The sequence below is a fragment of the Tupaia chinensis genome, unplaced genomic scaffold (assembly GCF_000334495.1).
Source record: "Tupaia chinensis unplaced genomic scaffold, TupChi_1.0 Scaffold144336_1, whole genome shotgun sequence".
Taxonomy (NCBI): Eukaryota; Metazoa; Chordata; class Mammalia; order Scandentia; family Tupaiidae; genus Tupaia; species Tupaia belangeri.
The window spans coordinates 341,126-349,985 of record NW_006204194.1 but is presented as its reverse complement, the minus strand read 5'-3'; the positions used below and the strand labels follow the sequence as shown (position 1 = coordinate 349,985).

At 48.1% G+C, this 8,860-nt stretch overlaps 1 long non-coding RNA gene across 1 annotated transcript; it reads right to left on the bottom strand.

The window, feature by feature from the left end:
• Positions 1–1,355: 1,355 nt before the first annotated feature.
• LOC114005719 (uncharacterized) lies at positions 1,356–4,632 on the bottom strand. Its single transcript, XR_003547557.1, has 2 exons — positions 3,573–4,632; positions 1,356–1,780 (listed from the first exon to the last, which is right to left on the bottom strand). It is a non-coding gene; the product is annotated as an uncharacterized LOC114005719 (long non-coding RNA).
• Positions 4,633–8,860: the final 4,228 nt, after the last annotated feature.

Genomic DNA, 8,860 nt, shown 5'->3' with positions numbered 1-8,860 from the left:
CCCCCATTTTTTTTTCCTCCTCCAAAAAAAAAAAAAAAAAAAAAAAAATCTCCTCCCGACAAGCATGTCTTGCTTAACACCTGCCAATCGTCAGGGGTAAGTGCAGACTGAGCAGGTGTTTCTAATGTCATTGTATATGGTGCTGCAGGACCATATTGTGTGCAAGCCATTTTTAATTCTTTTAGAGTTTTAAAGGAAATCGGCTCATGCTACTGTTGAGTTTGTCCCGGGATGTCCTCTATCTGCTGTGCATCGAAAAGCTTGCTGGAGGGGGGTTAAAGTGGAGGACATTGGGGTCAGCGGTTGGCATGGTTGTTAAGGGCGCTGGACTCCCACATGGTCGACCGCAATCAAGTCCTGGACCTGCAGCTTCCTTTCTCACTTGTCGTCTCTCTCTCTGGTCAACTTTTAAAAATAAATAAAGTTAAATAAAATATTTTAAATGAATAAATAAATAAAGGGGAGGATATCTTTCCTCTTTTAGCACCATTTGATATACAGCAGGTTTTGACTGGGAAGTAGCTGGCCACAGCTGGGCAGTGCTCTGCCAAAAGGCAGTGGCTCCTTAATCCTCCCTGTCTATGGCTGTTCAGAACCTACAAGCACAAGTCTGCCTGGCTACAAAAGACTGGTTTTCGTTGTCAGGTCCCACCTCTGTTTCCTTGTCTTTAGTTACAGATCCTGACTTCTTAAGGTAGGAGGGAGGGATACCTACCCCTACAGGGTGTTTTTTAGTTGAGTTACCAAACCAGCTCCAGGTTCTCCCAGAGGGTTTTGTCTCAAGCACTCCTTAATTAAATTCCAATGGAGAAGGCAAGAAAAATGGGAATCCTGCTGGGACACCCTGTTACATATTGTTCCCTGATCTGTTCTCCAACCTTATCCCAGGTTTCCTCATTAACTGTTTCCTGCTCCGGGAACTAGGGGCAGGTTTTCTGTACAAAATCCAGGAAATGATGTAACTGCTTGATACTAAATTAATGGCCCCTAGCTTTAAAAAAAAAAAAAAAAAGAATTTTCTTTTTTCACTTTATTTATTTATTTTAATTTGACTAGCGAGGGACAGAGTGAAAGAGAAAAAGAAAGAGAGGGAAAGTGAGAAAGCAAGCTGCCAGGCCTGGGACTCAAACTGCAGTCGGCCATATTGGGAGTCCAGCACCCTTAACCACCACACCTCCTGTTGGCCTTGCCCCCTAGCTTTTAACATATAAGATGTTTAGACATACAGGTATCTCTCTTTAGACCATTTTGTTGCCATGTTTTACACCCAACATTAATTGAACCCACTCCTCTTACTCTGTTCGGCACTGGAGTCAGAGTCGGAAAGGACGGAAGAACCACAGTCAGGCTTGGGATTTAGCAAAGCCAAAATTTATTCGGCAAAAAGCTCTCGGGTGAGGTCCGGCGGTCTGGACAGAGGCCAGGGAGTCACACCCAAAGGGCTGATCTTGTTCTCTTATTGAGGCCCTTGTCCAATGAGCGGTGGCCACAGCATGATGGCGTCCTGTCCTGGCCAAGGGGAGACGATGTTTCTGTTCAGCTGCTGATGGGCGCGCCAAAGGCAGAAGGCAGGAGAGTCCAGGGCTGGCCACACCAGGTGCGGAAGGCGGCAGGAAAGTTTCCGCCATGTTTCTCTTCCCTCCTCCCCGGCTCCGGCCTTAAAAGGACAAGGGCTGAGCCCTGAGACCGCTCTGCTGCTTCCATCTGGGGCCCTCTGGTGCGCAGGGGGTGCAGGAGCATCTGACTAACTGCCACTGGACCGATGGTGGAGGCGCGTTCCCTGAGAAAGCGTGGGACACAGGGCGCAAAGGCCAGGATTAGACACAGCAGTATGATGGGCCCTAGAAACGGGAGGGGCCAGGGTAGCAGGGGTTTTAGGAGAGTTCTATGTTTCTGCCTGTCTTTTATTCGCCATCTGTGTCAGTCTACCCCTGAGGGTTTTATATGGTCCTGAACGATTCCTGATTTATAGACATAATAGCAGCATTCTTTTCCCAGAAAGATGCATAGGGACTCTAGAGAGGTAGTAATTATGGCAATATTTTCAGAAAATTCTTTAGAAAGCTTCTCATAGAAGTGTATGGATGATGGGATGCCCCAATCCCAGTTCCCACTCCTGCAGCTATTCACATTCTGACCAGCGGGCTGGGGTGAGGGGTGGAGTTGAGGCAACGTTCAGTTTTCCCTCAGTGAGGATAGATAGGTTGGGAGTGAGAAACACCAAGACACAGGAGCGAGTGGTAAGGCTGCGAGCAAGAGAACACAACACCTCCACGGAGGACGAAAATCCCAGCGGGGGTTGGGGCACTGGGCAGAGGCATTGGGAGCCAAGGTGAGGTTAGACGTGGAAAGGAGAGATATTGGAAAGCTGTGGAGAGGCAGCGACATTGTGGGCAGAGGTATAACTGACCTGGAATGAGGGTGGTACTGGAATGGCGACCATGAGCCATCTTAACGTGGGAGGCAGAGCCAGCAAGAGTTATTTTGGGTGGGGTCCAGGGAGGCCAGAAAATGAAAAGTAGAGTTGACTGAAGCTGGCACCAAAATTTTCTGTATTGGTCATGTTGGGGGTGGGTTATGATAAACTTTAAGTATTTGTATAATACTCCCAGGGTCCATACCCCAGGCATCTATTCGGATACCTGCCAGTTGGGTGGATGCCAGAGAGAGGCAGATGGGATCCTGATGGTAAATGTGACTGGATTACAGGTCATGGGGGTGCAACCCTGACGGGGCCAAAGTTGACCAGAGGGCTGCTAAGGTACCCCGAATGGTCGAACTGCAGAGTGACCCATGAGGAGCGCCTGTCCCAAGCAGTCTTATTGATAACACCTTGATTGCCCCATGTGTGTCATACCTGGAATTCCCACCCTGTAACTGTCAAGGTGGAGCCCATTCCAAAGGCCATGAGAAGGAGGAGGACAGGCACGGCTAACCACGTGGGGACAAGGCAGCCCCAGTTAGTCAATCCAGTCATTTTAGACTTACTATGATTCCCAGGAGTAAGAGGTATAACACTGCTACCAAAAAGCCTTTTCCAGAACGCCTATTCCTGTGGGACCACTACAGCCAGTCCAACAGAGAGAACTAGGGCTAGTGTTATGGAGAGGGCCTGAACAGATAATTATAGGGGTAGGGCAGAGATGACAGAGGCTTCCGCTGTGAGGGAGAGAAGAGGGTTTCTCTAAGAGTTGGGACGATGGGGTTGACCTGGTCTGGAGGAATGGGTGGGGGAGGGGAGTTAAATCCAGCGGGGGAACAGGCGGCCTGGCAGAGGAGGCCAAAAAAAGGGGGGAGGAGTTCAATGAAGGGTGCTGTGTAATTCTGTAAGGATGTTGTGTAACTTTGTAAGGGTGTCACGGCCTAGGAGGGGTGTGGGGCATGTGGGAATGACAAGAAAAGAGTGGGTAAAGTATATTTCCGAGGCGGCAGGCTGAGGGTTTGGTAGAGAGGACATGAGGGCCAGCCATCACTACCCACAGTGGAGACCTGGGAGGGTTAATAAGGGGCCAGGGTATGTTGGGAAGACGGAGTAGGTAGCGCTGTGTCCACCAGGGAGGTAAACAACTTACCCGCCAACCTGAAGCTGGACTCTGGGCTCAGCGAGGGTAATGGGGTGGTTGAATCCAGGGCCCATCAATCTTCAGCAGATCCCACCATGGCCAGGTTGAAATCAGAGTGGTGGATCTCCTCTCGGCGTGGAGGCGTCAGGAGTGGATCTCGTCTCCCTCTTTTGGGGCAGTCAGAGCCCCAGTGACCCATTTTGCCACACCCTAGGCAGGGTTTAGTGGGCGGCCCGGGATCCAGGCCTTCATGGGCCCAGAGGCCTGGCTTGCTGCATTTGAAGACTGCACCTAGGGACCCCCTTCTGAGGTGCCGGCCACAGGGCAGCTACCAGGCCTTGGGCTTGCATGGCAGCCATCTGTTTGGCTTGTTTGTGTCGGGCTACCTCAGCATCCTCCTCAGGAGTTGAAAACTATAATTGCCATATTCACCAGGTCTCATGTGGTGGTCTGAGGGCCCTGTTCAGCCTTTTTGAGGTTTTTTTTTCCCCCCTGATATCAGGGACTGACTGGGTGATAAAGTGGGTGGCCAGAACTACCGCCCCAGCAGGGTCCTCTGGGAGAGTTGAGTATGGTGCTGCATAGCCTCAGTGAGGCAGCTCAAAAACATGACTGCATTTTTTTCTCGACCCTGGGTGACTTTTTGCAATTTGTCATAATTTACTACCTTTTGGGCTGCTTGTTCCATTCCTGCCATAAGGCATTGCAACATGTAGTCATGTTGCCGGCAGCCAGGGTCACCTTCCTGATATCTCCAGCCAGGATCAACTGCGGGGACTGTCTCAGCACCTACCGCTGTGGTGGAGTCTGCCATGTGGGCCCTGTCAGCATACTCTCTTCCTGCCACCTGTATTCGGTCACGCTCATCTGCTGTCATGGTGGGTGTCATGTCAGGTGAGGTCATAGGCCTGTGTAAGATATCTGAATTCCTTGATAAATTGGGTGGGGTTGGCAGAGAAGGAGCCTCAGCACTTTTTAATGGCGGACAGATCCACAAGGGAAAAAGGAACATGGACTCGAACGACTCCCTCAGCTCCGGCCACCTCCCGTAAGGGAGCCATGACCTGGGGTGGGGGTGGGTCATTCAAGTGTGTTCGACCGGCAACAGGGGAGTACAGAGGGATTGTTGGCCGGGGGGGTGGGGAGGATTTTTGGGGTACGGAGGTGGAGGACAGAGGGTTCGGGAAAGTTTAATGGGAGGGTCAGGAGGGGTCTTGACGGAGAGGAGAGACTCCGGGAGAACAGTGAGAGCAGAGGATTCAGGGGGTTCAGAAGTTTTCTTGGAAAGGCTAGGAGTGGGTTTTCGGGCCTTGCCCACCTTAGCAAGCAAAATCTGGGAGGGAGAGCAGGTAACACAGAGGTGGAGATGAGAGCACAGATACCAAAAAGCCTGAACATGTGGGACCTCCATCCATTTGTCGTTACTCTGACAAAAACTGGTAAGATTGGTCAAGATATTGAAATCAAAAGTGCCCTCAGGTGGCCAGATTGATCCATTGTTTAGTGAATATTTGGGCCAAGCCGTGATCAACAGGAAGATCAGGTGGTGTTTCGATTGTTCAGTCTGATCATAACCTAGCTTTTTCCAATTACAGAGGATACACCTTAAAGGTTTTTGTGGATCAGGTTTGGAAGCAGCAGACCCCATGATGGATTAGACATCGGGTAAAGAGAATGAGTTGAGAGGCGTCCCCCTTGGGTAAAATCTCTCCATGGATAGGAGGGTGAAGAAAATGTTGTCCAGGTGGCCCTGAGACAAGATGATTCTTAGGGTACCCCTGGGGCACCTGGAATGGATGGGGAGTGTTCCTGGCGCAGCTGCAACTACAGACAGGAAAACTCTGGAGGTCCAAAAAACGGGGTGTGGTCACTTACCTTCCCAGCCAGATGACCGCGTGGGAGGTCCAATGGAGGGGCTCTAACCAAGAGGCATCCAGCCCCTCCCAGGTTTTGGCAACAGATGTTAGGTCAGACTTATGATCGGCAGCAGAGTCACAGGCAGCAAGGATGGAAGAACCAGAGTCAGACTTGGGATTTAGCAGAGCCAATAAAATTTATTCTACAAAAAGCTCTCAAATGAGGTTGGTCTGAACAGAGGCTGGGGGAGTCACACCCAAAAGACTGCTGCTCATTCTCTTATTGAGGCCCTTGTCCAATGAGCAGTTGCCACAGCATTATGGTATCCTGTCCAGCCAAGGGGAGATGATGTTTCTGTTCAACTGGTGGCAGGTGCGCCAAAGGCAGAAGGCGGGAGAGTTCGTTGGCAACTGTGCCAAATGTGGAAGGTGGTGGGAAAATTTCCACCATGTTTCTTTTCCCTTCCCCCAGGCCCTACACCTTTTTTTTTGGAGAGGGTTTTGCTATAGGGCACGTGCACGCACTAGAAAAATAGCGACAGAGCGACAGAGCAAGAAATCACCCCATGAGGGGATGGCCACACCACAATCCTTTCTCCATTTTCCTCTCAGGATCTTGGGCACACATGCACATGCGCCTGGCATGAGTTTAAGCCACTGGGTCCAGGACTCGAACCAAGATAGACTATGTGGGAGTCGAGTGACATAGCCATTATACCAACTGTTGGTCCCTATTTATTCCTTCTTTTACTCTATTATCTCCTTTTATTCTATTTTTTATTTTACTCTATTGGTTCCTTACCTTAACCCTATTATCTCCAGCCAACCTCAAGGAGTGTACACTTGCCTGACTCTTCGTAGTTCCCCCGTACTCAGGCCCCATGTTTGGGCACCATGTGCCATGCCCCACACAGCTAAATGAATGTGTGTCTGAGTTGGGGGGACTGTGGATTAGAAGATAAATGTAAAAATAAACACACAAAGACACACAAGCAATGCGGGGGTTGGGAATTGCCTCTTCTCTGATAGAGGCAGCCCCAGCACCGATTCCCAGGTTTATTCTTTTAAAGGGCAGAAAATGGAGGAAGTGGAATACAAAGCTAGTTGTTTTCAGATGTTAATCAGCTGAAGATGCAAAACACCTGGCGCCATGTAGTTCTAGGTAAGTTTTCTCTAATCTTCTGGGGGGCTATTTCTGATTAAATGCACGTGACTTCCTTTAAATTGAGACTGTTCTGCAGTTTCAGACACAGGCAGCTAGCATATTCACATGTTAATGGCATTCATAGCTTTGCAAGTGAACTGCCCATAGAACAGTGTTTCTGAACGTGTCTAAAGGTCACCATGTTTGCTCAGAATGGCTGTTTCCAAAGAAGTTAAAAATGTAAAACTATTTTAAAACCAAATTTGTATTCTGAATCATCTAGAAGGTCTTTATAGATGATTGAAAGCAAAAAGATATATTTTTGTTCTTTATTATCTTTTTATTTTCATTTTTTTCTAGGTACAATAGTAAAAATGTTTATGAGACTTACAGTAGCTAAATCTTATTAAAAAAAAAAAAAGGTTCAGGTGACCACAATGTCTGAATACATAGACTATATATATATTTTTTAGTAGATTTAACTCCCTTGATTACTTCTTCGTGGATATTTCTAAAGGCACTAGCTTACTCAGTGCAAAGAAGACACACAATCATTTGAGGCAGTGTGTTGCAGATGTGCATACACAGAGTGACGGAAGTCCTGCTTCAGTGCACATTGTGCATTGCAGTTTTGCGCAGCTCACTGAACTGTGAATTGCAAGTGAGGAACAACACATTGAACCTGTCAGTGAATAGCAGTAAACTATTACATATATTTATTTGGATTTCTGGACATTATAGTCACCTGAACAATTTTAACTCAGAAGACTAGAATAATCATGTATTTTAAAACCCTGTTAAAATACTCAACATAGGGGACCAGCAGTTAGCGCAATGGCTATGTCGCTGGACTCCCCTGTAGTCGACCTCGGTACGCGTCCCAGACTGGGTGGCTTAAAACTCACACCACGCACGTGTGTGTACGTGCCCAAGATCCTGAGAGGAGAATGGAGGAGAAGGGATTGTGGCATGGCCATCCTCCCTGGGATGATTTCTTTCTTTCTGTCTCTCTCTGTCTGGCGAGCGCACATGCCCAATAGCAAAAACCTCTAAAAAAAAAAAAAAAAAGTCAACATAAAAAGGGCTTAATGCTCTGCTCTATGAAACATCTCCTGTATAAATGGTATTCTAACTGATCCCATTTTGTTCTGATCATTAAACTTACCTGCATAAATTGAACTGTAAAAAAAATAAAGATGCTGAACACTCCCACATGGCCAACAATGGTTCGAGTACCAAATCTTAAGGCACGTGTGCTCGCCAGACAGACAGAGAGAGACATAGAGACAGAAAGCGAGAAATCACCCCCCAAGGGGGATGGTCATGCCACAATCCCTTCTCCTCCATTCTCCTCTCGGGATCTTGGGCACACACGCACACGGTCCCGGCGTGAGTTTTAAGCCACCGGGTCCGGGACACGAACTGCGGTCGCCTACGTGGGTGTCCAGCAACATAGCCATTACGCTAACTGCTGGTTCCCAAAAATAAACATTTTTAAAAGATGCTTTTATGGGACCAGAAGATGGCATAATGGTTGTCATTGGACGACTACATAGTCAGCCACAGTTAGAGATCCAGACCCAGCAGCTTAAAACTCACATGGGGATGGGGGCTGGTGGCTAGTAGGTGGTGTGGTGGTTAAGGGCCCTGGACTCCCACATGGTGGACCATGGTTTGAGTCCTGGACCTGGCAGCCCCTCTCTGGTCAAATTAGAATAAATAAAGTTAAATAAAAAAAATTTTTTGGAGAGGTTTTTGCTATAGGGCATATGCACTCACCAGAAAGACAGAGAGGGACAGAGAGACAGAAAGCGAGAAATAACCCCCCAGGGGAGATGGTCATGCCACAATCCCTTCTCTTCCATTTTCCTCTCAGGATTCTGGGCATGCACGCACACGCGCCTGGTATAAGTTTAAGCCACCGGGTCCAGGACTTAAACCATGGTGTCGACTACATGGGAGTCCAGCGACATAGCCATTATGCCAACTGCTGGTCCCTAAATAAAATAATTCTTAAAAACAAACAAACAAACAAACAAAAAAGCTCATGCTAGGCACGTATATGTGCATGCCCAAAATCACAGGAGAATGGAGAGAGTGAATTGTGGTGTGGTGATTGGTGACTTCTAGCTTTCTGTCTCTCTCTCTGGTGAGCGCACATAACCTATACCAAAAAAAAAAAAAAAAAAAACTGTCTAAAAATAAGTTAATAAGGGGCCGGCAGATGGCATAGTAATCAAGGCACCAGATTCCCACATGGCTGACCACAGTTCAAGTCCTAGACTTGGCAGCTTGCT